Source organism: Arachis stenosperma, unplaced genomic scaffold (genome assembly GCF_014773155.1).
Source record: "Arachis stenosperma cultivar V10309 unplaced genomic scaffold, arast.V10309.gnm1.PFL2 arast.V10309.gnm1.Scaffold_100028, whole genome shotgun sequence".
Classification (NCBI taxonomy): Eukaryota; Viridiplantae; Streptophyta; class Magnoliopsida; order Fabales; family Fabaceae; genus Arachis; species Arachis stenosperma.
Window position 1 is genome coordinate 788,867 of NW_026651370.1, and position 14,318 is coordinate 803,184.

Here is a 14,318-nt window from a genome sequence, read left to right on the forward strand (position 1 = left end):
TGTACTCTTTTTCCCTACAAGGGTTTTTTAATGAGACACCCGGTTAAGTAGGATACCCGACCTAAAGGGTAAACACTTTGTAAATATTCTTTCTTTTTAATACTAATCAAATTTCTCTATTTTCTCTCCTCATGATGAAGCAAATCCTAGAAAGTACCCCACCAAGGCGCATTAATTTATGCTCGGCAAAACGCAAAAAATCATTTGCCAAGAGACCATACGAGGTCGGCAAAGATAAAGCGACGAGGTTCAAATTAATGTGAGAAGTTATAAAGTAACTCTGAAATGGCTCGAAAAGCCAAATAAAAAAGAGGTTACAAAAATAACTTAAAAAGGCCGACCAAACGACGAAGTCGGACCCAACAAAGGGAAAAGTTATAAAGTAACTCTAAAATGGCTCAAAAAGCCAAATAAAAGAGATTACAGAAATAACTCAAAAGAACCGACCAACGACAAAGTCGGACCTAACAAAAAGGAGGTACTCGAGCACCCGATGTCCGAGAAAAAGCTCGGCCCGAGAAAGAAGCCTTAAAACGGCAAGAACCAGGATTTCGAAAAAACGCTTACTAAAAAGTTGCTTTACAAAAAGCAACTAAAAAGTACAAAGCGAAAAGAACGAAATCGAAAGAAGTTTCAAAACGCTAGCTAAAAAGTTGTTATCCGAAAAACAACTAAAAAGCACGAAAGCGGAGACATAAAGTCAAAACGCTAGCTAAAAAGTTGTTATCCGAAAAACAACTAAAAAGCACGAAAGCGGAGACATAAAGTCAAAACGCTAGCTAAAAAGTTGTTATCCGAAAAACAACTAAAAAGCACAGAAGCGGAAACATAAAGTCAAAACGCTAGCTAAAAAGTTGTTATCCGAAAAACAACTAAAAAGCACAGAAGCGGAAACATAAAGTCAAAACGCTAGCTAAAAAGTTGTTATCCGAAAAACAACTAGAAAGCACGAAGGCAGAAACCAAAGGTCAAAACACAAACACCGCATAATAAAGTCACCACAAGTGGCTAAATAAAAGCAAAAAGGTGTCCAAAAGTGTTCACAAAAGCCATCCAACAAAAAGCCCACAGGCCGGGCAAACCACTAAAAAGATCACAGAGGATCAAGGTCCTTTCCGGTCTCCGCATCAACAGAAGGCTGCGGAGGGAACATCGAAATCGGGACTGCATCGACAGCACCATCATCCCGGCTTGAAACTTCCACACCAGATCTATCCTCAGCCAAAGGTGAAGTCGGGTTCACAACCGGAACCTCGGGGTCGGACACCGGAGCCTTGTGGTCGGACACCGAAACATCATCCTCGGCAGGAGCAGGAACAATCTTTCCCTCCACAACAATGTTTTCCGTACTGAATAAGCTCAGATCCAGGTCGGGAGCAAGAACCCGGACCTGATCCCTCAAATTCACAAACGTAGCATCCATACCCTTGGCCACATTATCTTCCAGCTCGTAAAAATCATCCCGAGCAGACTGCAACTTCTCCTTCGTCTCCACAAGCTCGGCATACAGCTTAGTATAGTTCTCCGTCGCCACCCTCGCCATCTCCTCAGATGTCTTCGCCGCCGCCACAGCCGCGGTGGCCCTAGTTTTCTCTTCCTCCAAAGAGGCCTCCAGCTCAGTAATCCTGGCAGCCTTCAGTTGACTAATCTTATCAAGCTCGGACCGTGCCTTCTCAAGTCGGGAGCTGGTCGCCCCAAGGGGAGCTTTCTTGAACTCCCGAGCAATAGCGGCATGAAGACTAGCCATCCGAACACAGCTCCGCGCCATATACTGAAAGTGATGCTCCATAGACGCATCATCAGTAGAAATAAAGGTCTGGGGGAGAATGTGCTGCTCAATCCAACCAAGAGCGTCAAAATCCTTATCATTGAAACCGGCAAGCTCTTGAGAGGTCTTCTGTTTCTTGGGGGGAGGACCCGAGGTCGAAGACGGGGAAAGGTGACCGGGTCCGGAGGTCGGAGGATCTTGAGTTATAGCTCGGAACTGAGGAGTCGGAATGGTCTTCGACCGAGTCTGAACACCCACGGTAGTCTTCTGCGGAGAAGATCGGGCAGAAGCCTCAGCCTCGATATTCCGAGCAGCCGCAGACTTCTTCGACCGACGAAGGAACTTCATGGAATCAGCCTGAGAAGACATCTCTGCAGAAACAAAAGAAAGGGATTATCACAACAGAAAAACCTCCAAAACGAAGCCAAAATACTAAGATGAAATCTCAAAGAGGTCGGGAACTACCTAACTCGGAACGGAGAAGGCTTGGATCTCCCAACATTTTCTTCGTATCCAAGTGAGGTGCCCGACCCCATAAACTGCTCAACACACCCACAAAAGCCTGCTCCACCTCATCCAGACTCTCAAAAGTATACTTAACCGACACTACATTCTCCTGCCAACAAAGAGGAAAACAAGGCTCCCCACTCTCATCTAGAAAGAAAGGTCGGACATCTCCAGCAGCCCGGACCTTGAAATAGTAGTTCTTGAAATCATGAAACGACTCATCATACAAGGTACAAAACTTCTTCCCCAGGTTAGCCCTAAAAGAGACCTAGGACACCTTCCCAGCACCCGACCCCGGCTTCGTCAACACGAACAGATAGGAAAAAAGAGAAACAGAAGGGGAGACGCCCAAAAACTGACACAAAAGTTGAAACAGCTTTAAAAACGCCCAAGAATTTGGATGGAGTTGCGTAGGGGCAAGGTTACAAGACCAAAGGACCTCGGACTCCAAGTCGGTAAAAGGAAGTCGTACACCCAGCTTAGAGAAAAAACAATCGTAAGCATAAAAGAATAGCTTCTCGGAACTTTCTAAAGGCGGGAAGCACACTCTCTCCTCGGACTCCGGGGCTACTAGCTCATAATCCCGCTCAGACTCCCTGTTCTCACAAATACTACACTCCCTACGGAACCTAACTAGATACTCAGAATCTACAACAGAAGGGACCCTTAGAGGAACAGGATCTACCCAACCAAGACCACTCGGAATCTTGGTCGACATTGCTTGAAACACCTTTCGAGACATAAAAAATCTTGCCTACAAAGAAGAATACAACAGCAAGCCAAAAATCACATAATAGGCAGACAACAAAAAACCCATTCAGCAGAAGCAAGAAAACAAAAGTTCTTTTAGAAGAAAAAATGCAGTAACCCGAAAACAAAGTACCAAGAGAAAAGAGCCCCCCCCACATACAAACAACCAAAGCAATGGCGGCGCCTCTCTTCGGGGCAACCCCAGCATAGAAGAAAAAGAAACAAAAGCATATGTGCACAGCGAAAGTAAAGACGAGAAACAAACCTGGAAGAAAGGAAGAAGACGACGAGCTCCGATGCAAGAAGAACAGAGAGAAAGAAGGAAGATGCTCGAAAGAGAGGTGGCGAAAAACCCAGAAAAAGGGAAAGGGAACAGAATAAACAAAGAAAATGAGGAAAGGGGCAAATAAATAATGCCTTCGCAGAGCCCGAACGGAAATCGAGGAGAAACGGTAAAAAGCAATAAACGCTGAAACGGCCATTTTCAAAATTTTGAAAAGATGACTATGCCCGAGCTCGACCTCTCAAAAGGACGAACTCGGACAGGGGCACTGTTCATACCCTGACCGAGCTCTCCTAACTCGGGAAGTTCGCAGAAGGTCCGACCTCGTCCCAAAGGCCCACGCCTAAGGTCGGACCTCGGACAAATAAAGAAGAAGGCCCATCAAAAGGAACGAAGCCCAAAACCTAAAGGCCGAAAAAGGCCTAGGAAAGGCGGTTCCACAAAAGATAGAGATAAGACTCCCAAAGATAAGATAAGATAAGAATATCTTATCCAGGGAAGATCACGACCAACCACTATAAATACACTGGAGCACCCAGGTATAACTCATACTCTAATTCTACTCAATATCTGCTTGGACCCATGCTAACTTAAGCATCGGAGTGTCATTGCAGGTACAACCCCCCGCCGCTCAACACACCAAGCTCGGGTCACGGAACCCCTACCTCGGGTCTTGCCAGACGACCGAGCTACACGTTTCAGGTAACCCTCGGAACAGATTCATAGGACATTCATAACTTTAAGGCATAGACACTAAGACACTAATGATCACAAGACACAAACATGGATAACATAAGCATAAAATTCGAAAAACAGAAGAATAAAGAACAAGGAGATTAAGGAACGGGTCCACCTTAGTGATGGCGGCTCTTTCTTCCTCTTGAAGATCCAATGGAGTGCTTGAGCTCCTCAATATCTCTTCCTTGTCTTTGTTGTTCCTCCCTCATGATTCTTTGGTCTTCTCTAATTTCATGAAGGATGATGGAGTGTTCTTGATGCTCCACCCTTAGTTGTCCCATGTTGGAACTCAACTCTCCTAGGGAGGTGTTTAGTTGCTCCCAATAATTTTGTGAAGGAAAGTGCATCCCTTGAGGCATCTCAGGGATCTCATGATGAGAGGGGTCTCTTGTGTGCTCCATCCTCTTTTTAGTGATGGGCTTGTCTTCATCAATGGGGATGTCTCCCTCTATGTCAACTCCCACTGAATAACAGAGGTGACAAATGAGATGAGGAAAGGCTAATGGTGCACGAAATCGTGATCACTACAACTTCGCACAACTAACCAGCAAGTGCACTGGGTCGTCCAAGTAATACCTTACGTGAGTAAGGGTCGATCCCACGGGGATTGTTGCTATGAAGCAAGCTATGGTCATCTTGTAAATCTTAGTCAGGCAGACTCAAATGTATGATAGTGATGAACGAAAATAACATAAAAGGTAAAGATAGAGATACTTATGTAATTCATTGGTAGGAACTTCAGATAAGCGCATGAAGATGCCTTCCCTTCCGTCTCTCTGCTTTCCTACTGTCTTCATCCAATCCTTCTTATTCCTTTCCATGGCAAGCTCGTGTAGGGTTTCACCGTTGTCAGTGGCTACCTCCCATCCTCTCATTGGAAATGTTCAACGCACCCTGTCACGGCACGGCTATCCATCTGTCGGTTCTCAATCAGGCCGGAATAGAATCCAGTGATTCTTTTGCGTCTGTCACTAACGCCCCGCCCTCAGGAGTTTGAAGCACGTCACAGTCATTCAATCATTGAATCCTACTCAGAATACCACAGACAAGGTTAGACCTTCCGGATTCTCTTGAATGCCGCCATCAGTTCTCGCCTATACCACGAAGACTCTGATCTCACGGAATGGTTGGCTCGTTTGTCAGGCGAGCACTCGGTTGTCAGGCGATCAACCATGCATCGTGCAATCAGGAATCCAAGAGATATTCACTAAGCCTCATATGCTTGTAGAACAAGAGTGGTTGTCAGTCACCTTGTTCATGAGTGAGAATGATGATGAGTGTCACGGATCATCACATTCATCAAGTTGAAGAACAAGTGATATCTTAGAACAAGAACAAGCGGAATTGAATGGAAGAACAATAGTAATTGCATTAATACTCGAGGTACAGCAGAGCTCCACACCTTAATCTATGGTGTGTAGAAACTCCACCGTTGAAAATACATAAGCATAAGGTCTAGGCATGGCCGAATGGCCAGCCTCCCAATGATCTAAGATAGCATAAAACGAAGATAGCTACCAAAGTCTACAAATACAATAGTAAAAGGTCCTACTTATAGATAACTAGTAGCCTAAGGTGTACAAAGATGAGTAAATGACATAAAAATCCACTTCCGGGCCCACTTGGTGTGTGCTTGGGCTGAGCAATGAAGTATTTTCGTGTAGAGACTCTCCTTGGAGTTAAACGCCAGCTTTTATGCCAGTTTGGGCGTTTAACTCCCATTTAGGTGCCAGTTCCGGCGTTTAACGCTGGAATTTCTTGAGGTGACTTTGAACGCCGGTTTGGGCCATCAAATCTTGGGCAAAGTATGGACTATCATATATTGCTGGAAAGCCCAGGATGTCTACTTTCCAACGCCGTTGAGAGCGCGCCAATTGGGCTTCTGTAGCTCCAGAAAATCCACTTCGAGTGCAGGGAGGTCAGAATCCAACAGCATCTGCAGTCCTTTGAGTCTCTGGATCAGATTTTTGCTCAGATCCCTCAATTTCAGCCAGAAAATACCTGAAATCACAGAAAAACACACAAACTCATAGTAAAGTCCAGAAAAGTGAATTTTAATTAAAAACTAATAAAAATATACTAAAAACTAACTAAAAGATACTAAAAACATACTAAAAACAATGCCAAAAAGCGTACAAATTATCCGCTCATAAGCTAACCTTGCCAAGGTAGAGGACTTGTCTGCCACCTTATAGAGTTCTTGGGCTATAACCTCATGAACCTCTATTTCTTCTCCAATCATGATGCTATGGATCATGATAGCCCGGTCTATGGTAACTTCGGACCGGTTGCTAGTGGGAATGATTGAGCGTTGTATAAACTCTAACCATCCTCTAGCCACGGGTTTGAGGTCATGCCTTCTCAAATGAACCGGCTTTCCTCTTGAATCTCTCTTCCATTGGGCGCCCTCTTCACATATGACTGTGAGGACTTGGTCCAACCTTTGATCAAAGTTGACCCTTCTAGTGTAAGGATGTTCATCTCCTTGCATCATAGGCAAGTTGAACACCAACCTCACATTTTCCGGACTAAAATCCAAGTATTTCCCCCGAACCATAGTAAGATAATTCTTTGGATTTGGGTTCACACTTTGGTCATGGTTCTTGGTGATCCATGCATTGGCATAGAACTCTTGAACCATCAAGATTCCGACTTGTTGAATGGGGTTGGTAAGGATTTCCCAACCTCTTCTTCGGATCTCATGTCGGATCTCCGGATATTCACCTTTTTTAAGTGAAAAAGGGACCTCGGGGATCACCTTCTTCAAGGCCACAATTCCGTAGAAATGGTCTTGATGCACCCTTGAGATGAATTTCTCCATCTCCCATGACTCGGAGGTGGAAGCTTTTGCCTTCCCTTTCCTCTTTCTAGAGGTTTCTCCGGCCTTAGATGCCATAAATGGTTATGGAAAAACAAAAAGCAATGCTTTTACCACACCAAACTTAAAATGTTTGCTCGTCCTCGAGCAAAAGAAGAAAGAAGAGAGTAGAAGAAGAAGAAATGAGGAGAAAGGGAATGGCTTTGTATTCGGCCAAAGGGGAGAGAGATGGTGTTTAAGGTGTGTGAAAATGAAGGAGTGAAGGAGGGTTTATATAGGAGAGAGGGAGAGGGATGTTCGGCCATTTGAGGGTAGGTTTGGGTGGGAAAGTGGTTTGAATTTGAATGGTGGGGTAGGTGGGGTTTTATGAAGGATGGATGTGAGTGGTGAAGAGAAAGAAGGGATTTGATAGGTGAGGGGTTTTTGGGGAAGAGGTATTGAGGTGATTGGTGAATGAGTGAAGAAAAGAGAGAGTGGTGGGGTTGGTGGGGATCCTGTGGGGTCCACAGATCCTGTGGTGTCAAGGAAAAGTCATCCCTGCACCAAATGGCATTCAAAATCACGTTTTGAGCCATTTCTGGCGTTAAACGCCGGGCTGGTGCCCATTCCTGGCGTTTAACGCCAGGTTCTTGCCCTTTTCTGGCGTTTAACGCCAGTCTGGTGCCCCTTTCTGGCGTTAAACGCCCAGAATGGTGCCAGACTGGGCGTTAAACGCCCAACAGCTAACCTTACTGGCGTTTAAACGCCAGTAGGTGCGTCCTCCAGGGTGTGCTGTTTTTCCTGTTTTTTGTTCTGTTTTGCTTTTTTCATTGATTTTGTGACTTCTCATGATCATCAACCTACAAAAAAGATAAAATAACAAAAGAAAATAGTTAATTATAAAACATTGGGTTGCCTCCCAACAAGCGCTTCTTTAATGTCATTAGCTTGACAGAGGACTCTCATGGAGCCTCACAGATACTCAGAGCCATGTTGGAACCTCCCAACACCAAACTTAGAGTTTGAATGTGGGGGTTCAACACCAAACTTAGAGTTTGGTTGTGGCCTCCCAACACCAAACTTATAGTTTGACTGTGGGGGCTCTGTTTGGCTCTGTTTTGAGAGAAGCTCTTCATGCTTCTTCTCCATGGTGATAGAGGGATATCCTTGGGCCTTAAACACCAAGGATTCTTCATTCACTTGAATGATTAACTCTCCTCTATCAACATCAATCACAGCCTTTGCTGTGGCTAGGAAGGGTCTGCCAAGGATGATGGATTCATCCATGCACTTCCCAGTCTCTAGGACTATGAAATTAGTAGGGATGTAATGGTCTTCAACTTTTACCAGAACATCCTCTACAAGTCCATGAGCTTGTTTTCTTGAGTTGTCTGCCATCTCTAGTGAGATTTTTGCAGCTTGCACCTCAAAGATCCCTAGCTTCTCCATTACAGAGAGGGGCATGAGGTTTACACTTGACCCTAAGTCACACAAGGCCTTCTTGAAGGTCATGGTGCCTATGGTACAAGGTATTGAAAACTTCCCAGGATCCTGCCTCTTTTGAGGCAGTTTCTGCCTAGACAAGTCATCCAGTTCTTTGGTGAGCAAAGGGGGTTTATCCTCCCAAGTCTCATTTCCAAATAACTTGTCATTTAGCTTCATGATTGCTCCAAGGTATTTAGCAACTTGCTCTTCAGTGACATACTCATCCTCTTCAGAGGAAGAGTACTCATTAGAGCTCATGAATGGCAGAAGTAAATCCAATGGAATCTCTATGGTCTCATTTTGAGCCTCAGATTCCCATGGTTCCTCATTGGGGAACTCATTGGAGGCCAGTGGACATCCAGTGAGGCCTTCCTCAGTGGCGTTCACTGCCTCTTCTTCCTCCCAGAATTCGGCCATGTTAATGGCTTTGCACTCTCCTTTTGGATTTTCTTCAGTATTGCTTGGGAGAGTACTAGGAGGGAGTTCAGTGATTTTCTTGCTCAGCTGACCCACTTGTCCTTCTAAGTTTCTAATGGAGGACCTTGTTTCAGTCATGAAACTTTGAGTGGTTTTGATTAGATCAGAGACCATTGTTGCTAAGTCAGAGGTATTCTGCTTAGAACTCTCTGTCTGTTGCTGAGAAGATGATGGAAAAGGCTTGCTATTGCTAGACCTGTTTCTTTCACCATTATTGTTATTGAAACCTTGTTGAGGTCTCTGTTGATTCTTCCATGAGAAATTTGGGTGATTTCTCCATGAAGAATTATAGGTGTTTCCATAGGGTTCTCCTAGGTAATTCACCTCTTCCATTGAAGGGTTCTCAGGATCATAGGCTTCTTCTTCAGATGAAGCATCCTTAGTACTGCTTGGTGCATTTTGCATTCCAGACAGACTTTGAGAAATCAAATTGACTTGTTGAGTCAATATCTTGTTCTGAGCCAGAATGGCATTCAGAGCATCAATCTCAAGAACTCATTTCTTCTGATTAGTCCCATTGTTCACAGGATTCCTTTCAGAAGTGTACATGAATTGGTTATTTGCAACCATTTCAATCAGCTCTTGAGCTTCTGTAGGCGTCTTCTTCAAATGAAGAGATCCTCCAGCAGAGCTATCCAAAGACATCTTGGACAGTTCAGAGAGACCATCATAGAAAATACCTATGATGCTCCATTCAGAAAGCATGTCAGAAGGATATTTTCTGATTAATTGTTTGTATCTTTCCCAAGCTTCATAGAGGGATTCTCCATCCTTCTGTCTGAAGGTTTGGACTTCCACTCTAAGCTTACTCAATTTTTGAGGTGGAAAGAACTTTGCCAAGAAGGCATTGACTAGCTTTTCCCATGAGACCAGGCTTTCTTTAGGTTGTGAATCCAACCATGTCCTAGCTCTGTCTCTTACAGCAAAAGGGAATAGCATAAGTCTGTAGACCTCAGGGTCAACCCCATTAGTCTTGACAGTGTCACAGATTTGCAAGAACTCAGCTAAAAACTGATGAGGATCTTCCAATGGAAGTCCATGGAACTTGCAATTCTGTTGCATTAGAGAAACTAATTGAGGCTTAAGCTCAAAGTTGTTTGCTCCAATGGCAGGGATAGAGATGCTTCTCCCATAAAAGTCGGGAGTAGGTGCAGTAAAGTCACCCAGCACCTTCCTTGCATTGTTGGCATTGTTGTTGTTTTCGGCTGCCATGTGTTCTTCTTCTTTGAAGAATTCGGTCAAGTCCTTTAAAGAGAGTTGTGCTTTGGCTTCTCTTAGCTTTCTCTTCAAGGTCCTTTCAGGTTCAGGATCAGGCTCAACAAGAATGCTTTTGTCTTTGCTCCTGCTCATAAGAAAGAGAAGGGAACAAGAAAATGTGGAATCCTCTATGTCATAGTATAGAGATTCCTTGAAGTGTCAGAGGAAAAGAAGAGTAGAAGACAGAAGTAGAAAATTCGAACTTATCAGAGGGAATGGAGTTCGAATTTTGCATTAAGGGATAGTGTTAGTCCATAAATAGAAGGATGTGAGAAGAAGGGAAGTAATTTTCGAAAATTAAGTGGAAGATTTTGAAAATATTTTGAAAAACATTACTTAATTTTCGAAAATGATAGTGGGAAAGAAATAAAATGATTTTGAAAAAGATTTTGAAATTAGAAATCAAAAAGATTTGATTGAAAACTATTTTAAAAAAGATGTGGTTAAGAAGATATGATTGGTTTTTAAAAAAATGTGATTGAGAAAATATGATTTGAAAAACATTTTAAACAGATATGATTTTGAAGATTAATAACTTGGCTATCAAGAAAAAGATATGATCCAAACATTAAACCTTTCTCAACAGAAAAGGCAACATACTTGATTTGTTGAATCAAATCATTAATTGATAGCAAGTATCTTTGAAAAAGGAAAGAAATTGACTTTGAAAACATTTGATTGAAAAGATATGATTTGAAAAAGATTTGATTTTGAAAAACTTTTGAAAACTTGAAAAAAAATTTGATTTGAAGATGAAATCTTCCCCCTTGTGCCATCCTGGCGTTAAACGCCCAGAATGGTGCACATTCTGGCGTTTAACGCCCAAAATACTACCCTTTTGGGCGTTAAACGCCCAACCAGGTACCCTGGCTGGCGTTTAAACGCCAGTCTGTCCTTCTTCACTGGGCGTTTTGAACCCCCAGCTTTTTCTGTGCAATTCCTCTGCTGTATGTTCTGAATCTTCAATTCTCTGTATTATTGACTTGAAAAGACACAAATTAAAAATATTTTTGGATTTTCAATAATAAAGAATAATCAAAATGCAACTAAAATCAAATAACAATGCATGCAAGACACCAAACTTAGCAGTTTGTATACTACTGACACTAATAAGAATGCAAATGAGACACATAAACACTCAAGTCAAGAGAATTCAAAGATTAGAGTAGGAAATAATCAAGAATTACTTGAAGATCCTTAAGACACATGAATGAATGCATGCAATTGACACCAAACTTAAGATGAGACACTAGACTCAAGCAAGAAACATAGAATATTTTTGGTTTTTATAATTTTTTTTTGAAATTTTTTTTTGTTTTTTTCGAAAATTAAGTGGAAAAAGATATCAAAATTCTTAATGAGAATTCCAGGAATCAGTGCAATGCTAGTCTAAGACTCCGGTCCAGGAATTAGACATGGCTTCACAGCCAGCCAAGCTTTCAAAGAAAGCTTCGGTCCAAAACACTAGACATGGCCAAAGGCCAGCCAAGCCTTAGCAGATCACTGCTCCAAAAGCAAGATTGATAAAAATCAACAAGCTCTTGTGATGATAAGTTGAAACCTCGATCCAATGAGATTAGACATGGCTTCTCAGCCAGCCAGACTTCAACAAATCATCATGAAACTCTAGAATTCATCTTCAAGAATTTCGAAAAAAAAATACCTAATCTAAGCAACAAGATGAACCGTTAGTTGTCCAAACTGAACAATCCCCGGCAACGGCGCCAAAAACTTGGTGCTGTTGCCGAATTTTGGCACTGATGTTACCGGACCAAAAGCTTGCTCAAAACTCGAACAATCCCCGGCAACGGCGCCAAAAACTTGGTGCGCGAAATTGTGAACAATACTTTTCACAACTCTCATAATCCCCGGTCATGAACTCCAAAAACTTGGTAGCTCAATTCCATGGCATTACACAACTTCGCACAACTAACCAGCAAGTGCACTAGGTCGTCCAAGTAATAAACCTTACGCGAGTAAGGGTCGATCCCACGGAGATTGTTAGTATGAAGCAAGCTATGGTCATCTTGTAAATCTTAGTCAGGCAGACTCAAATGGATATGGTGATGAACGAAAATAACATAAAAGATAAAGATAGAGATACTTATGTAATTCATTGGTAGGAACTTCAGATAAGCGCATGAAGATGCCTTCCCTTCCGTCTCTCTGCTTTCCTACTGTCTTCATCCAATCCTTCTTATTCCTTTCCATGGCAAGCTCGTGTAGGGTTTCACCGTTGTCAATGGCTACCTCCCATCCTCTCAGTGAAAATGTTTGCCTATGCTCTGTCACAGCATGGGGTAATCAGCTGTCGGTTCTCGGTCAGGCCGGAATAGAATCCAACGATTCTTTTGCGTCTGTCACTAACGCCCCGCCTGCTAAGAGTTTGAAGCACGTCACAGTCATTCAATCATTGAATCCTACTCAGAATACCACAGACAAGGTTAGACCTTCCGGATTCTCTTGAATGCTGCCATCAGTTCTTGCCTATACCACGAAGACTCTGATCTCACGGAATGGCTGGCTCGTTTGTCAGGCGAGCACTCGGTTGTCAGGAGATCAACCATGCATCGTGCAATCAGGAATCCAAGAGATATTCACTAGAGCCTTGGTTGCTTGTAGAACAAAAGTGGTTGTTAGTCACCTTGTTCATAAGTGAGAATGATGATGAGTGTCACGGATCATCACATTCATCAAGTTGAAGAACAAGTGATATCTTAGAACAAGAACAAGCGGAATTGAATGGAAGAACAATAGTAATTGCATTAATACTCGAGGTACAGCAGAGCTCCACACCTTAATCTATGGTGTGTAGAAACTCCACCGTTGAAAATACATAAGCATAAGGTCTAGGCATGGCCGAATGGCCAGCCTCCCAAAGAGGGTTCAATCATCAAAGCATGATCAAAAGATCCTAAGATTGAAAGATTAAAATACAATAGTAAAAGGTCCTACTTATAGAAAACTAGTAGCCTAGGGTGTACAGAGATGAGTAAATGACATAAAAATCCACTTCCGGGCCCACTTGGTGTGTGTTTGGGCTGAGCAATGAAACAATTTCGTGCAGAGACTCTTCTTGGAGTTAAACGCCAGCTTTTATGCCAGTTTGGGCGTTTAACTCCCATTTGGGTGCCAGTTCCAGCGTTTAACGCTGGGATTCCTGAGGGTGACTTTGAACGCCGGTTTGGGCCATCAAATCTTGGGCAAAGTATGGACTATCATATATTGCTGGAAAGCCCAGGATGTCTACTTTCCAACGCCGTTGAGAGCGCGCCAATTGGGCTTCTGTAGCTCCAGAAAATCCACTTCGAGTGCAGGGAGGTCAGAATCCAACAGCATTTGCAGTCCTTTTTAGTCTCTGAATCAGATTTTTGCTCAGGTCCCTCAATTTCAGCCAGAAAATACCTAAAATCACAGAAAAACACACAAACTCATAGTAAAGTCCAGAAAAGTGATTTTTAACTAAAAACTAATAAAAATATACTAAAAACTAACTAGATCATACCAAAAACATACTAAAAACAATGCCAAAAAGTGTATAAATTATCCGCTCATCAATTGTCAAACTATTTCTTAACAATCCACAAGCAAAATAATGACCCAAATAAATTTCCAACACCAATTAAAAGAAATGAAAAAGAATAGAAAGGAGAAGAAAATATGGATAGTGAAAGTAAAGGAAAAGAGAAGAAAAGAAGATAACATATAAAAATAAGAAGAATAATAGAAAAGTAAGGGGAGAAGAAGAAAAGAAAACCTTGTTAATGGGGGTGAAAGAGAGAGAGTAGAAAGTGAGAAAGAAGGAAGAAGGAAGAAGAGAAAATAGGATTTGGAGAAAAGAAAGATAAGATAATTTGCAAATTAGGGACGCTGTGCGGCGCAAGCGACGCGGCCGCGTGAGGCACGCGGTCGCGCGAATTGCGCTTAGACTGATTGACGCGGTCGTGTCGGTCACGCGGTCGCGTGACCCGTTTGATGCTACTAGCGCGAGGGCAGCCTCGCACTTGCACAACTCTCTGTTCAAAATTTTATTTTTGCGAAGTCTTGGGTCACGCGATCGCGTGGGTCATGCGATCGCGTGGTTGGTTATTAGAAGGCTATGACGCGGACGCGTGAGCCATGCGTCCACGTGGGAAGAATCGGGTGTTCAGCGCCAATCCAGCACCACTCTAGCACAACTTTCGGTCGTGCAACCTTTTTACGTCGAATTCCAGGGCACGCGGCCGCGTGGGTGACGCGGTCGCGTGGGTGACGCG

The 14,318-nt window shown here is 43.0% G+C and overlaps 1 non-coding gene across 1 annotated transcript; it reads left to right on the plus strand.

Annotated features, from left to right (window-relative positions):
- Positions 1-9,504: 9,504 nt before the first annotated feature.
- On the plus strand, positions 9,505-9,612 carry LOC130959971 (small nucleolar RNA R71). The gene has a single exon (XR_009078944.1). It is a non-coding gene; the product is annotated as a small nucleolar RNA R71 (small nucleolar RNA).
- Positions 9,613-14,318: the final 4,706 nt, after the last annotated feature.